General features: G+C 38.2%; 1 protein-coding gene and 1 non-coding gene across 2 annotated transcripts in view; one reads left to right on the forward strand and one right to left on the reverse strand.

The window, feature by feature from the left end:
• The window catches only part of PLCL2 (phospholipase C like 2), a 134,076-nt gene that overhangs the window by 87,724 nt on the left and 26,159 nt on the right, over window positions 1-20,193 (reverse strand). The window lies entirely within an intron of this gene.
• On the forward strand, window positions 3,602-3,708 carry LOC123250769. Its single transcript, XR_006506412.1, has one exon. It is a non-coding gene; the product is annotated as a U6 spliceosomal RNA (small nuclear RNA).

Consider the following 20,193-nt stretch of genomic DNA (forward strand, 5'->3'; position numbering starts at 1 on the left):
AGCTTCTCTTATTTGGAGGACTTGATCTGAAATAAATGCATATGGTTGATTATGTCTTAGACAGTTCCTTTATGGATGGTGTACCACAGGGTCATCATCCTTTTATGCAGACAACATTTTCAATCTCCTTGCCAGATTTCTCTGTTGTGACCTCAGAGCTTCCAGAAAATGCTTCCTCAAAGTCCATTCCCACAAGAGGTTACTTCCTTCCAAGGACTGGGCACTGCAGTGCAGACTCCCTGGCAGTCAACCGCCCATGAAGTAGTGCCATGGTATTTACTCTACAGTTCAATAATGAGGAGCATCTTCAAGGAGCCACGATTCTCATTTTCCAGTCATTACTGAAGATAATGGTGTCTCTAACTCAATCAGATTCGGCATGATTTAAGGTTGTTTCGCATTGGATCCTAAGACAGCTAAAACAAATACCATCTGATATTAATTTAACCATATACACGAAATCACAGGATGATAAAATTAGAACTATCTGAAAGGGGCCTCAATGCCCACAAGCTATCGTAGTATGGGTCCTTTATGTGGGGTCCATGAATATATATACTTTTAAAATATTTTAAAACCTTCATTTCAATGTAATTGGGTTCCTCTTTAATTCTCTGTCTTTTATTTTGTGCATTTAAAATATTATGAGATATTATATTATATATTATATATGAGAAGGGGTTTCAAGGTTTCACCAGATATCAAATGGGTCTCTGATAAAAAAAAAAGTTAACCATCCCTAATCTGTAGCATAAAATGCTCACATATGAAAAAGATACAGGACCTAGACTGGCACTAGCTTGTGCAAAAATTCAGAGTCCTTCCCCTCTACTGATAGAGAGGTATTAGACTCAGAGCACCAGTTGGGACATACTACTTTTTGGACATGACCAATACAGGAAATTGTTGCTTGGCTGTGCATTTTTGAAACAGAGATTCTGGAGTTTTTTTGCTTTCCCAAGGAGGGTTGGTGAGGCATTAATGGAAAGTCATCACTTGAAAAAAATTTTAATTAAAAAATAAATCAAAGGACTTATGATATGACTCACAAACCCCAGGAATTATAAAAATATATATCATTTCTTTTTTTTAATTCACATAATTTTTTAAAATTAAGACAGGGAAGAAAGGAGAGAGAGAAGAAGGAGAGAAGGGAAGAAAGGAAGGAAGGAAGGAAAGAAGGAAGGAAGGAAGGAAGGAAGGAAGGAAGGAAAGATGGAAAGATGGAAGGAAGGAAGGAAAGAAGGAGGAAGGGTGGGAACACAACTACATAGGCAAATGAGGCAAATAAGCTTCCTGGCCACATTAAAAAAATGTCTACCTCCTGCTTATCTTAAGTTCATTATCTTCAAGGTGGATAGTAAACTGCTTTTTCAGCACTCTAGAACTGTGAGGGGTTTTTATTGCATTGATGAGATGTCTAAAATCTTTCAATGCTAAAACTCTGAGGATCCTACCTATCTTGCTTCTCCTACCATTCAATTATTTCTTGCTTTGGTCATTTATTTGAGTTAATTTTTTAAGACTACAATTTTGTAAGACTACATCTTTAAATGATATAGTCGGTGATGAGCCTACAAAGATTTAACCACAAGCTCTCTGGAAAAAATGTACTAGTTTGAAAGGATAATTTGCATTATTAACATTTTCTCCATCACTTTCTTAAGTCTAGACAACCAACAGAGTAATAAATCAAGTCCTGATTTATAGCATTTGCCAATTTTTGAAATGCAAATGTTCCTATAATGAAAATTAATTAACTGACCAGGGTGAAGAGGTTCCGGCAGATCCTTGGGTATGATGGTGGCAGAGAGAGAGATCTGGACATATCAAGAACTGGGTCAAATTTGGCCTCAAACACTTCCTCGCTGTTTAACCTTAAGCAAATTCCTTTACTTTTCTGAGCCTCTATTTTCTCACCTATATGAACATGAAGCCATTGCTGAAATCTCATTTACAACAACTTTTGTAGGCTTAATGCAGCATTAGAATTAGAACTGCTTAAAAACAACCCATTTGAAGAAACTGTTCTAGATTATTTAAAACTATTAAAGTTGAAAACTTCACTAAGATTTTTAGGCCACCCTAGACTCTGTTTAGCTTTTAAAGTCCTACCTAACATATCCAGCCTCTGAACATCACTCCCTCTCTGGCATTCTATGATACAAACAAACTGATACCTTGTCAGTTACTGCCTTGTCAGTTACTCCCATGTGACACTCCATCTCCCATAGGCCTTTGCGCTGGTCTGGAATGCACTCCCTCCCCTCTCTTCCTTAACAATGTCACCCAAGCACCATCTTCCACATGAAGCCTCTCATGAACCTCCCAGACACCAGGGCCATCCCTTCCAAATTTTCCTATTTTATGATGTTGCATATAGTGGTATAGTGGTGTATAAATCTGTCTGTACTTCTTTTCTCCCCCATTGAAAGGAAAACTTGACCCATGTGAAAACCAAGGCAAAGGCAAGGAAGCTGAAATACCACTGGAAGACTTCAGAACTCTGATCAATGGAGTGACCAGGTGGGGATTTCAGAGTACTGGGGAAGAGGGGAACCTGTCTTCCTCCTTTTCTCAGCAGTGTTTGGGGGGGCTTTAGCCGTGGAATAATAACCCATCATCAGACCCGGCCAATGTGTTAATTTGTTTTGTTTCTTTACTACAAGGAAGGATTCTATAGGATTGGGAAGCATCATTGAAATACAAACCCCCACACACATACATTTACATAAATATATTTACTTTTTAAGAACATCTACAAAATTTTTTGTTTTATTGTGACTACTTGTTTCTGAAACATCTGCATGAAAATATGAACATTTAGGCTTGTGAAGCAATGTTTTTCCTTCATAAACTGAATTAAACTTTCAACTATTTGGAAACTCCAATGTTTCAGATTTTAAAACATACAGAACTTTGGCACCGAGTAGACAAAACAGCTAAATGACTTAATGCTTTGGCATCCAGTAGAGATAGGCTAAAAGTAAGACTCAGCCATATTCATGGGCATCCAATACTCTTTAGCCATGTAATGAGACTAATTCTTTCTTTTTATTTAGTTCAGGGCCAGGCTGCCATATGGGCACATAAAACAAGCATTAGGAAAACTCTTGAGACCTAATATGACGAAGGAAAGTCTTATACCTACCCTAGGCAGAAGAGCTGGGAGACATAATAATATAGTAACAGGGATAGATAAATAATAGTGACAGCTCTGATGGTTTAAGGTTGCATAAAGTATATTATTTCATTTTATTCCCCCAAATAACTCTGTGAGGTAGGTGCTATTTTCATCCTCATTTTACACTTGAGGAAACAGTCATTAAAAGATTTGCCCACAGTCACATAGCAATAAGTATTTAAAGTAGGATTTGAACCCAGGCCAGTCAATAAAGTATCTACTGTGTGCCTAGGGCTATTTTAAGCACTCAAGATAGAAATAAAGGCAAAAGACAAGTCTTTCTTGCTATATCTTCAGGTTTCTAATTATTATAATGTAGTATGGAGGATAGAAAGAGATCATAAGGACATAAATGCTAGGATCCCAGAATCACAGAAATATTTCAGAGCTGGGAAAAGCCTTTAAAATGACCCTTAAATGCTCACTTCAACAGCACATACACTAAAACTAGAACAAAACAGAGGATATTAGCATGGCACCTGCGCAAGGATAACACGCAAATTAATGAAGTATTCCCTAACGTTCAAATATATAAAGAACAAAGTCAAATTTATATCCAAGTCATTCCTCAATAGATAAATGGTCAAAGGATGTGAATAGGCAGTTTTCAGACAAATAAATCAAAGCTATCAATAATATTATGAAAAACTGTTCTAAATCTCTCTTGATTAAAGAAATGCAAATTAAACCAACTCTGAGGCACCACCTCACACCTGTCAGATTGGCCAGCATGACGGTAAAAGAAAATGATAAATGTTGGAGGGGAGGTGACAAAATTGGAACACTAATGTTTTGCTCGTGGAGTTGTAAACAGTCTGGAGGGCAATTTGGAATTACGCCTAAAGGGCCACAAGAGAATGCATACTTTTTGAGCCAGTAATATCACGATGAGATCTATATCCCAAAGAGATAAAAAAAAATGGGAAAGGACCTGTTTGTACAAAACTAAGTATAGTTGCTCTTTTTGTGATGGCAAAGAATTGGAAACTAAAGGGATCTTCCTCAATTGGGGAATGGCTGAACAAATTGTGGTACATGATGGTGAAGGAATATTATTGTGTTATAACAGGATGATGTTGGAAAGAGCTGGAAAGACCTACATGAACAGATGCAGAATGAAATAAGCAGAACCAAGAGATCATTATACACAGTAACTGCAATATTGTGGAATGATCAAATGTGAGATACTTTTCTACTAACATCAATACAATGATCCAGGTCAATTCTGAGGACTTACTTATGAAAAAGAATGCTATCCACCTCCAGAAAAGGAACCATCTGAGTAAGAACGCTGATGAAAGTACATGATTTATCACTTGTTTATTTGGTATATGTTTGGGGTTTTTGGTTCTTTAAGATTATTCACTTAAAAGTAAATAATATGGAAACATGTTTTGTATGATAATATATGGATAACCCAGAATGATTAGCTTGTCATCTCTGGGAGAGAAGAGGAAAGAAGGGCAGAAGACAAAATGGATCATATAACTTTGGGAAATTATGCGGAAATTTGCTATTAAAATAAAAATTTTAAAATAAAATAAACCATCTCCTTACTTTACTGATGAGGAAAGAGATGCTCAGAGAGTTTAAGCAGCATGACCCCTAAGAGGAAAGGAAGATCATTCATAGCAAGAAGGGGACAATTATTCATTGGTAAACTATTTCCCAGCTATTCCTTAGAGGAAAAGATACAAGTTCCTTAAAGGTACTCAAAAGCAATCAGATCATGAAAGGGAGAGAGGAGTGAGAGATGGAAGACCAGAAAAATACATTCCCTTGACGCCCAAGTAGGCTCCTAGCAAACACTTTCCAGTCTTCTGGGCACAAAAAGAAGAAAGCCCACACCACAAAGATGGGAAGACACACCAAGAGAGAAAGCACAATGACTGAAATAATTCCCATTTATAATCACTGCAGCTAAGATAATTTATTCAATCTGATCCAATTCAATGTGATAATCACTTATTAAAAATAATGCTAATATGCTCTCATTGTTCTCTCTCCCTCCAGGCTTTGTCCAATCTAGATCTATATAAAAGCCCAATGAATCTTTCTAATCATCAGAGGCAAGATTTGAAACTAGGTCCTGATACTGTGTATCATACTGTATCATACAGTATTATCAAATGATCAAATGAGATATTTGTAAAGTGCTTAGCAGCCTCCCAACATATGCCTGACCTGCTGTAACCATCAGCAAAAATTCAAATTCCTCAGAATGATTCCCTCCACCTGACTTCCATCCATTTTCCCAACCCTATCTTAAATGACTCTCCATATATGCTGTCATAAACTCATTAGACTACTTGCTTTTCCCTGAATTTAAAGTTGCCTTTCCCATGTCCATGCTTCTGCTCATGACTAGAGCAGACACACTCCTGAACCTTCCTCCCCTCTCTCAAAGTCTTGGCATCCTTCAAGGCTCAGCTCCGGTATTATTTCCTCCATGAGATTTACTCTGACTTAGCCTAGTTATTAGTGCCCCAAATTACCTTCAATTTACTGACTTACAACATTTACTGAATCCTCCCCAGCAGAATACAAGCTCCTAGAACTCTGAGACTGTTTTGTTTTCACGGTTGGGTCTCCAGCATGGGACACATTCATATATCAAGTATTCAATAAATATTGCTGGACTGAATTATGTCTATCATGATGTTCTCAGGCTCGGAGTTTAAATTCCTGTAACTAATCATTGTCTAATGTGAAAATAATGCCCAATCCTTAGTGACAATTTGGAATTTTTTCACTAACCACGCTAGAAAGCCAGTCTTGTCACGTGAATGGCGTCCAGATAATATCACCATGGCAGTGACCCTTTTCATGGGCAGTATTAATTTTGTTCCCAGTTTTGCTAATGAATTTTGAGTATTGGTTATTCCTGGGGGCCTTTGGCAGCTACAGATTCAAATGCCAACCTCGAGAACAAATTTTTTCCATCAAAAACAGTTCACTCGGTGGCAACCTTCCCATCTGGCCACATCTCAACCCAGAAGGCCAGCTCTCTCATTAGCCTACTTCAACATGGCACAAAAGGTTGGGACCCTCTTCTCAGCTGATCCCAGGAGAAAGTTTCTTTAGAATGACTTGCAGGATAGGAGTTAGACCCAGAAATCCATTCATGTGAACTTTATAACATCCTTACACTCCCAATTTCCAAAAAAAAAAAAATGGGATATTCCACTTATACTAGTTCTGTAAAAGGCAGAAGCATGCTATTGGGGATTCGAGAGCTAGTTAGGGACAGGAAGAGCTAGAATAAATCCTGGCTCTTATGAGGGAACAAAGGCCAGTTATTCTCAGCGCCACAAGTCACTCAATATAGTCTCATGGAAGGAGTTTCCATACTGGGAGTTGTCTAACTCCTTTTTTAATTCCCTCTTCAACTTTCTCCCCATTGCCCATAAATTTTTTTTTTCTAAACACACAGAAGTGAAAAATGACTAGTTTGATTTTAATCTGGCTAAATATTAATTTTAAGTATTAAACAGTAATCCCTGCCATATACCTTTCATAAATGATCATGGTAAAAGGAGTTTCCATACTGGGAGTCACATAACTCCTTCTTAATTCCCTCTTCAATCTTCCCTCCACTATCCATAAAAAAATCTTTTCTAAAAGAACAAAAGTGAAAAAAATTAATTTTATATTAATCTGTCTAAGTATTCATTTAAAAAAATTAAACAGTAGTCCCTTCCATACACTTATCATAAATTATCATGGTAGAAGGAGTTTTCATACTGGGAATTATCTAACTCCTTCCTTAATCCCCTTTTCAATCTTCACCCCACTATCCATAAAAAATCTTTTCTAAACAAACACAAGTGAAAAACAATCCGTTTGATATTAATCTGAGTAAGTATTAATTTTAAATATTAAACAGTAATCCCTTCCACATGCCTTTCATAAATTATCATAGTAGAAGGAGTTTCCATTTAAGAAACAGCAGAAGCATTCCTAGTTTCACTTTTCAAGTTTTCATTAAGGATCTCTTCAACAAATATACATACACTATTCTCGTAAGGATTTTCATGTGTTGACAAAATAGATCTGTATGATACACAGCACCAGAACCTGGGTTCAAATCTTGCCTCTGATACTTACCAGCTCTGTGACCTTGGGCATAACCCTCTGTCCTTCTAAAATGATCAGGCTGGACTCAAAGCTCTCAAAGATCCCTTCCAACTCTAAAGAATGTGATGATGCTAAGAGAAAATGAGGAATGATTTCCACAGTAACAAGGCTTCGGTAGAACATGCTTCTATTTATGTGATTAAAAATCCTGGAGATATTTGAGAGACATTTTTGTTGTCCATAAAATAGTACATAAGGTCCTGGGAAGTAGTCCTTATTAATCCTTTTGGTGGCTTCAGTTCCAATCTCTGATTTTCAGGGAGATACAAATCAAATGCAATATTCCAACCCTCTTTCTCTCTTCTCTCCTCTCTCCCTATTTACCTAGCCTTCTCCTCAAAGCTAGACGGTGATAAATGTGTGGGTAGACTCAGTGAGTGTTGTGGGAAAAAAATTCAAATTCTAATTTTTTCTCTCATCTCAAATCAAGCCCTGGAGTTAAATGTAAACTACCAGAGGTAGCCAAAGATTCTCAAGAGTTTGAACGATTGAGCAGAAATAGCCAACAGATACTATCAATCAACGAGAAGCAATTTTCTAAGGACAGATAAAAAGCACCATATGAATAAAAGAAATAAAAAGCTGGAAGATCAAAAGGAAGGATGTGAGGGACAAACAAATCCATCTACCTGGCAATAGTGACAAAAGGAGAAGTCCCATTCCCACTGCCTTGGAAGGACTTGGCTCGTGTACAGTAGATATAAGCAAGGTTCAGACTATTTCCAGCCAGAATTTGCACATGTGAGAAGGCAAAAGAGACATCACTGAAGAGCTGAGTTCATCATGTAGTGAGAGTGACCAGGGTAACAGATGGCGAGCCTGAACGAAGCCTCGGTACAACCTAAATAAGGAAAGAATCCAGGCACTGGGGGATCCTCCAAGAATGACTCCCATAAAGATATAGACAGGAATTGCAGAAGGATGGGAAAGCATGCAAGGGTACATGCTTATTAGCAATGGCTAGGGGTTACCTATCCTGGTGAAATCGATGGAAATTAATTTATGGAAGATGATTTTGAAAAGCACTGTTTTATTGCCATGGGGAAAAAAATTCTAGTGTTTCAGAAGATAACTCAATATAATTCTAAACTGAATGAATGTGTTTTTCCCCTCACTCTCACTCTTCATTACTAAACACTTTTCCTTTTATGATTTTTCTGGAACGGTAGAAACAGAGTGCCCATAACACAGTCTCTAGATAATCACAGGTAGGCATGAACAATCATTTTTTATTCTCTTTTTCTTTTCCTCTGTTTTGGCTGATTCAAATTAATTAGCAGATGTGTAAGAGAACCCATTATACTACGCTTACAGAATTATCCCCAAAGCTCTCTTTTTGGTAATTCACATCTAGGTTCTGCTAGGCTATTCTCACAAGATCTTTCAAGGCGTTGCAAGGTGACGATGCTAAAGTTTTCACAACTCTTTCTCATGGACTTTCTCTCTGCCCTCTTCCCAACTCCTACCACTCCCATCCCTAACATATTTTCTTAATCTTCATATACTCCCAAAGAATAACCACATGACAGAAAATGGGATAGGTCAAGATTGAATAACAGAATCCTGGGAAAAATCAATCTGTCATATCCACCAGATTCAAAACTCCTTTGGCGAGGAGTTCTATTGAGGTTGGAAAAGGTACCAGATGGCAAGATGGCAGTCACACAGCCTGAGGAAGAGAAAGAGGACATTCTCATAGAGAAAATCCATTGTAACTGACATACTGATATGAACATCTGTATCAAGTTTCAGATTTTAATCATCTAAAATATTTCTTTAGTGAAAGGCAAAAATTAGGGGGAAATCTTCTAACTCTAAAATTAGAAGCCGTCCTATTTCAGTTTTAAAAACTTTTTTTAAAGGTTCTGAATTTTATTGACAATTACGTTTTTAATGGCAACATAGGAAGAGCACCAATGCTTTCTCGGAATCTTAATGATATGGAACCTCCCAAGATACTAGATCAAATCTCTCAGAAAACAAGATCTGCCTTCTTTCTCCCCAAATTCTTAAACAATATCATTTACGAGAAAACAAAAGAAAGGGGCACAGCAACTCCTTGGAGCAGTAATAAGAAAGTACTCAACAAGTAAAAGGTTGATAGATTTTAAATTGACCTTAGTAAAAGTCAGTGATGATCTTCTGGTGCCACTAACTACATTCTGCCTGAAATCTACCTTTCTGGGCAGATTTCACGTTATTTTCCTTTAAGCACTCTAGTTCAGCCAGAATGGCCCACTAGCTGGTCCCCAACTCAGTGTTCCATCTCCCATTTTCAATCCTTTGCATTGTTGTTGTTCAGTCATTTCAGTCATGCCTGACTCTTTGTGACCCCATCTAAGGTTTTCTTGACAAAAATACTAGAGTGGTTTGCCATTCTTTCTCCAGCTCATTTTACAGATGAGGAAACTGAGACATGACCTACCCAGGGTCACACAATTATTGAGTGCCTAAGACTGGATTTGAACTCAGGAAGATGAGAGTCCCTGACTGCAGATCTGGCACTCTTATCCACTGTACCACTTAGCTGCCCCTGTTTTGACTTACCTGATTTCAAATTGCATTTTTCCACCTCTGCCCGCTCAGTAAAATGAAATGTCCTTACGAACAGGAATTATTCCATTTTGCCTTTATAATCCCAATGCCTTGCACAAGAAGATGATTAACAAAAATTAATTGAATGGAAAGGAATTACTAATTAAGCGATACCTGAATCTCCATTCCACCACACTAGGCAATCAGCAGATATAGCAATAACAAAACTGATAGGACCATAGTGAAGGAACAGTCTTCACACTGGGATTTCATTCTTGGCCACAGAATATAAAACCTTCCCATCCATCTACTGCAAGAATTAGTGCATTGCCATAACATGGCACTCAACTGGATGACTGAACATAAAGATTTTTCAAGATGTCAATCACAAAAAAAATCAGGTGTAATTGCAAAGCTTTACAGGTGCCACTTAATAAAGAATAAAAGTATTATATATCTCTTTTAGAATTTAGAATTTAGAGCATAAAAATGGAATCAAACAGAAGTCGGCATCCATGATTCCATCAAGCTCTAACTACACTGAAAACTGGGAGAGAATGGCAATGGAATATGGTGGAAAACAGCAAAGGCAAGAGACCATGGACTGAACTATTTCACAATCTATCAATCAACAAGCATTTATAGAGTTGAGACACTGTGCCAAGAGCTGGGGAATCAAAGACAAAACTGAGCCTGAGCCTGCCCTCAAGGAGCTTACATTCTAAAGGGGAAGAACCCATGGAGACACATAAGTATAAACAGAAAATGGGGTCATTTTGGAAAGGGGTCATGCTGACAGTGGAAAGCACCAAAAAAATCCTTTTTCAGGGCTCGTTAACCTGAGGTCCATGAACTTTCTTTTTTTTTATTATTCTAATAACTGTATTCAAATGTATTTGGTTTCCTGTGTAACTTTATGTATTTTATTTAATGGACTAAAAACAGTATTCCAAGAAGGGGTCCACAGACTTTACCATATCACCAAAGGCATCCATAACCACCACACACATACACACACAAAATTTAAGAACTCCTGATTTAGTAGTAGTTGAGCTGTCTTAAAAGAAGCCAAAGATTTCTAAGAGGCAAGGATAGAGAATGAGAACATTTCTGAAATGACGGAATAATCGGCACAAAGGCAAGAGGATGTTGGGTGTGGAAAAAGGAAATAGGCCAATGTGGATGGGTCAGAAGGGGGAATTACTGGAAAGACAGAAAAGAACAAGGTTAGGAAGAGACTTAAAATTCAGACGGAAGAGTTTATATTAGATCCTTAGAGGCAAAGAAGTCTGAAATTTGGGGGGCAGTGGAGAAAGAGCCTAGACTTGGTCAGACCTCTTTGAGAGGTAAATAATCCAGGAAAGAGGTAAAGGTATCTTGAACTAGGCCAACTGCTGGGTGTCCAGACAGGAGTGGGCACACGGGAGACACATAATGGGGCTCATAAACACAATTTATGTAACGGCACAAAGCCTCACATTAAGATGATCCAGTTGACATTCCTGGCTCACTTAGCACAGAGAAGCTAATAAAACTAAACTGGAGTTTCTGAGCAGGCTTCCCTTCAAATGCTTCCTTCCCCTAAAGGAATATATTCAAGTATAATCATAGGAAACATTTTAATGACTGAGAAAGCACCCCTGCCTGTCAACATCCTGCTAGGACTACAAATGAGTACTGAATCAGAAAGAAATAGCTTGAAAGAATTACCAGTTCTAATTATTATAGTTCAATACTTAATTGAGTATTAATTATTCAACACTAATTATAAATGTCAATGGATCTTTTTTTCGCATCAATGTCAAAGTGGTATTCCCTTCATCAGGGCAGATTGCCCTGCATCCATGCCTTCTTCTCATCCTGGTTCTCACAGACTTCCTCTAGAGAGGACCAACCCATCCTGTCCCCCCTTTTTTGCATTTTGTGGTTATCACTGGGGAGATCTAGACTATTCACTCAGCTTTGTCACATGACTGGCTCCCCTTTCCCAGTCACCTCTTTCCTTCATGACATTTCTCTTTAGCACCACTTGTTGGGCAGAGATTTCACTTGAAATAAGCTTCAGCCTTCCTGCATCCACCATGGTGTGTCTATAATGACCTTGGGGCCATCTATAATATTGATTCCCTGGAGAACTGGAATAGTCCCAGATTGACAATAATATAGTGTTCTCCGAGCAATTTGTGCCCAAAAGAGAGTCTTTGCCTGGAGACCACCTTGGGATCTCTAAAAGAGATTTCTCAATTTCTCAAATGCAATCTCCCTCTTTCTATTCAATATGGAGCCCAACTCCGTGATCATAGTGCCTATAAGCAGGGATGAAATATGCCATCCAACTCCTGACAAGGGAGGTATTGGATTTTGGAAAGAAGGAGCTGATATATACAGCCAATGAAAATATTTTCCTTGACTATGATTACCTCTGTAACAAAGAATTTTCTTCCTTTCATTTTTAAAGGGTAGAGGATGGGAAAGAAAGAAAACAAGAAGCTGTTCATTTTTAAAATTTTCAAATACAGGGATAGGAGATCACACACACTTTCATATAAGGTCATTCTATTGTTAATTTTGCTTAATTAGTTTACTTTATTGCAAGAGAACTCTCTTGCAGAGTGGAGGTGACCTGGAAATGTTGGTAATTTAAAAAACAAAACTTTTAAAATATATGGAGCTGTTGGACTGACTCATTGGACTGGTCATCCAACCTGATATGAAAGTCTGACCAAAGGCATTTTTCACTCACTCATTGAATTCTTCCCTGCAGAGATTCTTTGGCCGATCCGATTATTATAACATCATTTATTTTTTCCATCTATGGGATGAAAGTATTAATACCTTTAGCCTAAAAGACAGTGGAGGCAAAGGGAGAGTCATTGAAGGTGTTTGGGGGGGGAGATGAGACAGTAGAGGATCTACATCTGCAGATACTAGGGAGCAGAAAGATGGGCTTGTGGTTGAAGTATAAAGTAATAAAAAAGCTCTTTATGGAAGCAGTGGGAGCAGAGAGATGAGGAGGGGATTGGCTGGGGCCAGCCAGAGCACAGCTGTCTAGTTAATCCCTCAGCACCAGAGTTAACTTGGAAGGGCAAGGTCTCTTTAGAGAGGGAGCAGGTTGGCTTTCAGAATGACTGTCTGCTTAAACTAATCTCAGTCCTCCTTCTCATTCCCTGTGCACTCATAGGGCAGGAGAAAGGAGGAAGTCGCCCCACTATATGCCGGATGTCAGCAGAAAGCTGCCCTGGGTAAGACCATTGCACGTGGCCTGAAGGAACCCATCCTCCCCCCCCCAAAAAAAAACTTCTCAGTGGTCAGATCTCTTCATTAATCAAAACATTGGTCCTATCCCTTGTCACAGAGAACGCAGAATTAATCATAGCTGTAAATATAATATAGTAAAAAATAATAAAATAAATATAACTCAACCGTGTGCCTAAATAGGGACCAATATGTATATTTTGGAGGCAAATAAAGTAGATAACTGAATAATTCAGTGAAGAGAGCACCTGGTCTAGCAGTCAGGCGTCCACAGTTCTATTTTGGGCTTTGCCGGCAACTTTGCTCTGTAACCTTGCACCACCCCCAGAAGTCTTGGCTCCCTTAGGTGAGAAACAACTGAACAAGCCGACGTAGCCCACAAGAGTATTCTGAGTAAAACCACAAAAACTAACGGCGGTCAATCGCTTTGAGGCTTTGAGAGGCCAGTGGCTACGGGAACGCTAACCTGAGAATCTTTTGTTATTTTCTAAAGATATTACACATAACAAAACCATCTTTTGGGGTGGGGAGAGGGCATTGGTTCTATTGGTTCTTTTTCATCCATTCCGTAATTTCTGGTCCTCTAGTTTGTCCGTCAGAAATGTCACGGCTTAGACTGTAAGTACAAAAAAGAAGAAAAAGAAGAAAAGGAGAGGAAGGGATTATTCATTGTCTATAACTGATTAACCTGATTTATACTCATTTATAACTTCAAGTTCCTTCATAGAAATTTTATCGCCAATGAATTTAGGGGCTTTGGAAATTAAAACCTAAATGCAACTGTAAAACGATTAATTTAGCAGCATCTTGTGTGGACTACTAAATGAGGCCAGGATTCACTTCAACCATCATTCCCATCCAGGGAAATGCAATATAGTCTATGATCTCATCAAAGCTAGCAGGCGCCAATCGTCTATGCCTATAGGTCGAGTTCTCCTCATACTATCTCCATTCTCACAAAGAGAGAAGGGATCTTCTTCATTCAGCTTGCAATTCAGTCAAGAGAGGCACTGAAAACCACTAACAGATCCTGCTGGGTTCTTTTTCCCCATTCAAGTTGAGACTACACGAACTAATTTTATCTCGGCGCCCAGTTCCTATAAATAACTTAAATGATGTTCCTAAATTGTTAAGCACTGTTATGGGAAGGATGTTCTGGCCTCTCTTTCCTTGAAGAGCTATTAAAAAAAGAAAGAAAGGTAAAACACTCATTTGCATGGCTTTGCTTTAAACCACCTCGAAGCAAGGAAGGTAATAAAACAAGATGACTTAAAAGGACCTCTGCAACCTGGTATCTAGCTCTCTTTCCATTACGTTGGGTCCTATTAAATTTCATATTCAATTAGGCTAATTTAATATTAATTCTCTTTAATATTAAATGAGAAATCATAACAATCACGGTAAAACAAGATAGAGGATAAGGTGCTCCATAGATTCTGAAAGAAATGTGTGGATGCTGAGGAAAAACTGGGGAGTCTCAATCTTCTTGTTTGCTGAATTTCCTAACGCAAAATAATAGAATTTCTCCCCTTTTCTCCCCTTTTGCCTTGTCTCCCAGTTAAAAGTATTCTTTGCTTCCTCAAATTTTACTGATCTTTTTTGTGTGGATTTCAAAATCATGAAATCTCAAGAGGTGGAAGGGAAAAAATCCTTTCTGCCACATCCCCCCCCCAAAAAATGATAATCTGATCTCTGCCTAAAGAACTCACCTAAGGAGAAGACCACTATGTTCTAGGGTACCCAATTCCAATTCTGGATCGCTCTGATCGATAATTTCCCAATGTTAAGCCTAAATATGCCTCTGCAACTTGCAACCCATAAATTCTAATTTGGTCCCCTTCACAACAAGCAGGACATGCTTAAACCCCTTTGAATATCAGAGCTCCGAGAAAGTCCTTAGCACAGTGCTCAGCACATACTAAAGTGCTTGATAAATGTTTACTGACTGACTGAGAACTGGACTATTACTATTACCTCCATCATTATAGATCTTCTCTCAACACATTCCAACACATTATTAGTCTTTTGGGCTCTCACAATATACTCAGCTGCTCAAAATCCTGGTATTTTTCAGGAAGCCACATGTTGTTTTTTTTTTATCTTAGTGTAAGATTTTACATTATCTCTATTAAATTTCACCTTATTTACTTTGGACTGGTGTTCTAGACTGTCAAGATCATTCTAGATCCCTCTTCTGCTCCAGTGTGCTAGCTATTCTTCCCCAAGTACTCCAACTTTGTGTCACTGGAGGAAGGACATATCCATTATGCCTTCACTCAACGCCTCAGCACAAGGTGTTAAATAGCACAGAACCCACCCCAAAACACCACTAGAGACCTCCTTCCAAGCTGAAACCAACTGATGATGGATGTTTGGGTCCAGCTACTCAACCAGCCTTTAGAAAACCTAACTATACTATGAACTGCCCTATGAGTCTTCATCTTATTCACCAGACTAAATGGAAGGGTTTTAATAAGAGCTCGATAATCAGAGATAAACTATCCTACATGTCTTCATCTTGTTTACTAGACTAGCATGGAAGGGTTTGGATAAATTAGTCAACAAGTCTTCATCTTATTTTCCAAACTAGCATGGAAGGGTTTTAATTAGATCTCAATATCCAAACATGTTCTAGTCTATGTTTCTTCCATCTTATTTATTAGACTAGCATGAAAGGGTTTTAATAAGATCTCGATAATCAAACATGAACTAGTCTATGTTTCTTCATCATATTTATTAGACTAGCATGGAAGGGTTTGGATAAATTAGTCAACAAGTCTTCATCTTATTTTCCAAACTAGCATAGAAGGGTTTTAATTAGATCTCAATATCCAAACATGTACTAGTCTACGTTTCTTCCATCTTATTTATTAGACTAGCATGGAAGGGTTTTAATAAGATCTTGATAGTCACTTGGTCCTTTGAGTAATAACAGGGCTATTGTGCACAGTAAATGAGATAATGTGTGTATATAGATATGTATATAAAATGCTTTATAAATCTTAAAGGCAATGCTTCACTCCCTGAGATAAGAGAATATTTATTTTGCCTGTATATCTCCAGTGCTCAGCACAGTGACTAGCACATAGAAGGCACTTAAAATCTACATTTTCTGTGATATACCAATCTAGTCTCTCCCTTGCTCTTGTCACTCCCTACACTGTTTTATCCTCAAAGATGTATGTGCGTTATCCCCTGCCTACTAAAGACCGTAAGAGCAGAGATCTATAGCTGAGGTCATCTAAAATACCTCTCCCATTTTATAGATGAGGAAAGTGAGAGCTAGAAAAATGAAGTCATTTGCTCAAGGTCGCCTAGATAAGAAGCATCAGAGGTGGGATTTGAACCCTCTGACTTGAGAGCTGGTGCTCCTTCCATTGTATCATGTTGCCTCCTTCCTCAAGAGAGGAGCTGTGTTTTTTTAAATGAATATTTATGATGTCTTTTGTTTTTATGTTACCTACATTTCTGATTATATCCTCTCCCCCACCCATAGTTCAAGGGAAAGGAAGAGTCAATCAAAGCAGCAAACTTCATTGTTGTCTTATTTTAAGAAATTGCCACAGCCACACCAGCCTTCAGCAACCACCAGCCTGAACAGTTAAACATCAACATCAGGTTATGTGTTAGAACATAAAAGAAAAAAAGGAGAAAAAAAGGAGAAAAAAATTTTTTTAATTCTAAAAATATTCTTAAAAAAACCTAACTAATATATCCCAAAAAGGCGTACATTCTAAGCAATATAGCCCCATGCAAAGAGGGTGGAGGGAAATCTCTTTGGGGCCACAACTGACAATTGCAATTTCACAACATTCACTTTTTTTTTAAACCTTTACTTTTTATCTTAGAATCAATAATGTGTATAGTGTCAAGGCAAAAGAGAGGTAAGGGCTGGGCAGTAGGAGTTAAGTGACTTAACCAAGTAGATTCCTTTTGGATCGCCCAACTAGGAAGTGTCTGAGGCCATATTTAAACCCAGGACCCAGGACCTGCTATCTCTAGGCTTGGCTCTCAATCCACTCAGCCATTCAACTTTCATTTTCAATTGTTTTGTTGCTGGGTTTTTTCCATTTATGTCTTAGTCGATGTATACACTGTTGTCCAGGTTCTTCTGGCATCATTTTGCCTCTCTGTATTCACCATACAGGGAATTTCTTACAGTTCAACAGCATGGGCATACCTCATCTTATTGCAGTTCACTAATGTTGTATCGGGGCAGCTGAGTGGCTCAATGGATTGAGAGTCAGGCCTAGAGACGGGAGGTCCTAGGTTCAAGTCCAGCCTCGGACACTTCCAGCTGTGTGACCTTGGGCAAGTCACTTGACCCCTACTGCCCACCCTTACCACTCCTGGGCTAAGGACAGTCCCTAGCCCAGATGAAAAAGGAGGAGGGTTGGGCGTGGGGCTAGCAACCCCACCCTGTAAAAACTACATCTGCTAAAGAAACTGCAACCTAAAGTAGGGGCAGCTGGGCTAGCTCAGTGGATTGAGAGCCAGGCCTAGAGACAGGAGGTCCTAGGTTCAAGTCCGGGCTCTGACACTTCCCAGCTGGGTGACCCTGAGCTACCCATTGCCTACTGGTTGTGGCCCTATGCTCCTAGAATGGAGTCCCAGGATAAAAAAAATAAAATGTTGTATCTTTTACACATTGAAGATCTGTGTTAACCCTTCATCAAGCCAGTCTGTCAGAGCCATTTTTTTCCACCAGCATGTGCTCACACTGGATATCTCTGTCACATTTTGGTAATTCTCACAATATTTCAAACTTTTTCATTACTATTATAATCATATATTATATTATAATTATGTAGTACATATAATTTGCAATTATAATTATAATATTATAAGATAGTATATAATATATTCGCATTATATAATATATTACATGTAGTACATTAATATATAATATATTTTATATATTATTGTGATTTGTGATCAGTCTTATATGGGACACCAGAAACTACACCTATATAAAACAACAAATTTCATCTATAAATGTTGGATGTGTTTTGACCGCTCCATTGACTGTCTCTCTTCCTCTCCTCAAGCCTCCTTTTCCCTGAGATACAACAATGAAGAAATTAGGCCAATGAATAACCCTACAATGGTCTCCAAGCCTTCGAGTAAAAGGAAGAGTCAATCAATGAGGTAAACTTCATTCTGTCTTGTTTTAAGAAATTACCACAGCCACCCAGACCTTCAGCAACCGCCCCCCCAAGGAGTCAACAGCCATCAACATTGAGGCAGGACCCTCCACCAGCAGAGATTAGGATTCACTAGAGGTTCAGAGAATGGCCAGCATTTGTCAGAAAATATATTTGTTGGGTCTTTTTAGACACAACACCCCACAGTAGAATCAACATAACTTTTACACACACTGGGAAACCAAACAATCCACGTGACTCACTTTATTATGGTGGTCACAAAAACCGAACCTACAATCAGACTTGAGGCATGCCTTTAATCAATTCCATTGATGTTCCATGACATATCTGGCCATTCCATAATCAAAAGGAATCTACTTGGTTCCTAAATCTTTGCTACCACCAAAAAATGTGCTGCTATAAAAATTTTGGCATCTATACAACTTTCCTTCTTATCAATGTCTTCCTTGGGTCAAATGCCCAACAGTAGAATCATCTGAGTCACTCATCCCATAATTCCAATTGATTTCCAGAATGTCTGGACTAAGTCAGAGCTTTACCAACATAAGTGTACCTTTCTTTCCAGCCACTCCAGCACTGATTATTCACCTTGTTTATCTTCTTTGCCACTTTGCTGAGTGTGAGGTTAATGCTATAAAATTGTTGTGGTTTATAATTCTTATAATTCATGATTTGGAACATTCTTTGCCATATCTGTTAACAGTTTGCAATTCTTTTTTTGCAAAGTATTTCTTTTAGAAGTTCTTTGACCATATATGTATTGGCTGTATCATTTTTCTCTTTGTATATCTCCAGTCCTTCACTCAATGCCTTGTACACAGGACACATCTAATCAATGTTTGTTGAACCAAATTAAGGTCATCTTTCCAGTTTTTACATATATTCTGCTCCTTCATGCATATTTTCTGCTAAACCAGACCATTCCCCAAATTTATCTTCTCTTCTCCCATCTTTCCTACCTTTGTCCATGATTTGTCCCATGCCTTTAACAATGGCATCATGGTTAGGTAGCATTGATAGATATGGAAGGAAGGGAAAGATTTCAATAGACCAAATGGTGAAAGAAGACACTTACTACCTGAATGACATTGTGCAAATCTCTGAATCTCCTTTGGCCTCAGTTTCCTTATCTGTAAAATGACAGGGTTGAGTGACTTGGCCATCATCCATCTCTAAATTTATGATTCTATGATACATGTAGACATCATTCATTTCCCCCATCAAGTTTAAGGAATCTTTCCCATTATGAGTCATTCATCCTTCTCTCTTGGAACCGCTCTGATACACTTTTATGACAGCTTCCATTTTAGCTATGTATTTTGTCTTGCTTTCTCTGCCCCACACCCATTCTTGTTAGTTTGGAAAATCGTTGGGGATGAAAATCATGCCTTGTTTCACCCAGGAATCCACACTTCCTAATGAAGTGTAAGCCACGCAGCAGACCCTTAATAATGTTTGTTGAATTGGATTAACTATAATGAACTCTAATCTATGAGAAGAGGACAGAGAAAACGTGGATAACTTAAATGCTCAGAATGGAAATATCATTTTAAATGTGATGAGGGTAGATGAGAATAATTCCCTGTCTCTGCTCTTCACTCCCCATGTGGCCTTTCCTCTCTCATCTGTAAAATAAAGAGTTAAACCAATGCTTTCTAGGGGCCTTCCCAGCTCTAAATCTCTGCGTGGACTAAGAGATTGATGAAGACTGAAAGAGTTGAAAGCAATATCCAAAGTAATGCCAAAAGAGTAAATGCACTCAAGATAGTTCCCAAACTAATTTTTCATGAAATAAATTGAAAAATTGAAAAATTTGAAAAAAAAGACTCCCAAAGCATCAGTAAGCATTTATAGAAGTCTTTCTTTAAAAAAAAAAACAACAAGTCTGGAGCTGCAAGAGACAACCAGGTAATGCAA

Source organism: Gracilinanus agilis, chromosome 5 (genome assembly GCF_016433145.1).
Source record: "Gracilinanus agilis isolate LMUSP501 chromosome 5, AgileGrace, whole genome shotgun sequence".
NCBI classification, from domain to species: Eukaryota; Metazoa; Chordata; class Mammalia; order Didelphimorphia; family Didelphidae; genus Gracilinanus; species Gracilinanus agilis.